This window comes from Myotis davidii, unplaced genomic scaffold (genome assembly GCF_000327345.1).
Source record: "Myotis davidii unplaced genomic scaffold, ASM32734v1 scaffold1173, whole genome shotgun sequence".
NCBI lineage: Eukaryota > Metazoa > Chordata > Mammalia > Chiroptera > Vespertilionidae > Myotis > Myotis davidii.
The window spans coordinates 60,364-61,407 of NW_006284348.1; the positions used below are offsets into that span (position 1 = coordinate 60,364).

At 46.8% G+C, this 1,044-nt stretch overlaps 1 protein-coding gene across 1 annotated transcript in view; it reads right to left on the bottom strand.

Moving 5' to 3' along the window:
* Positions 1-1,044, bottom strand: part of ZNF331 (zinc finger protein 331) — a 12,475-nt gene that overhangs the window by 10,899 nt on the left and 532 nt on the right. The gene's annotated exons all lie outside the window — the stretch shown is intronic.

Genomic DNA, 1,044 nt, shown 5'->3' on the forward strand with positions numbered 1-1,044 from the left:
AGCCCTGACTGGTTTGGCTCAGTGGATAGAGCGTCGGCCTGCAGACTGAAGGGTCCCAGTCAAGGGCATGTACCTTGGTTGCGGGCACATCCCCAGTTGGTGGATGTTTCTCTCTCATCGATGTTTCTAACTCTCTATCCCTCTCCCTTCTTCTCTGTAAAAAAATCAATAAAATATATATATTTTAAAAAGTGTTCTATTAAATAAAATTTCAACTAAGTAAAAATGTTCATAATATTGTTTATGACTGTGAATACTGTTTAATATTACATCACATGCATTTTTCCTTCTTATGACTATTTCTAAACATCACTCTTCATAGCTGCATAATACTTCATAACATGAATTGTGTGTGATTTACTTTAACCATGTCCATCATTCTGAATACTGGCTGTGGTCTGAACACAGCCTTTGGTTCCAGAACAAGGAACTGAAGGGTCCCGGGTTTGATTCCGGCCAAGGTCACATGCCCGGGTTGTAGGCTCGATCCCCAGTAGGGGGCGTGCAGGAGGCAGCCAATCAATGATCCTCTCTCATTATTGATGTTTCTATCTCTCCCTCTCCCTTCCTCTCTGAAATCAATAAAATATATATATTTAAAAACATATCTTACTGATATTTTACAGAGAGGAAGGGAGAGCGATAGTTAGAAACATCGATGAGAGAGAAACATCCATCAGCTGCCTCCTACACATCTCCTACTGGGGATGTGCCCGCAACCCAGGTACATGCCCTTGACCGGAATCGAACCTGGGGCCTTTCAGTCCTCCGCAGGCCGACGCTCTATCCACTGAGCCAAACCGGTTTCGGCTAAAATATATATTTTTAAAAAGAATGCTACTTGTGCAAGTCAGAATCTGCAACCAATTAAACGGGGACAGCTTTGCCGACAAACAAGACGACGCCCCTCCACGGCCAGGAAGGGGTTTCCCGCCTCCAGCTGTCACCCTCCTCACAGGGTCGGGCTCTGACTCCCCCCTGGGGCCCCTGCGCCCAGGCAGGCACCTCCCGGCGGGAAGGTGAGGGCAGGGGAGCCGCAGAGAC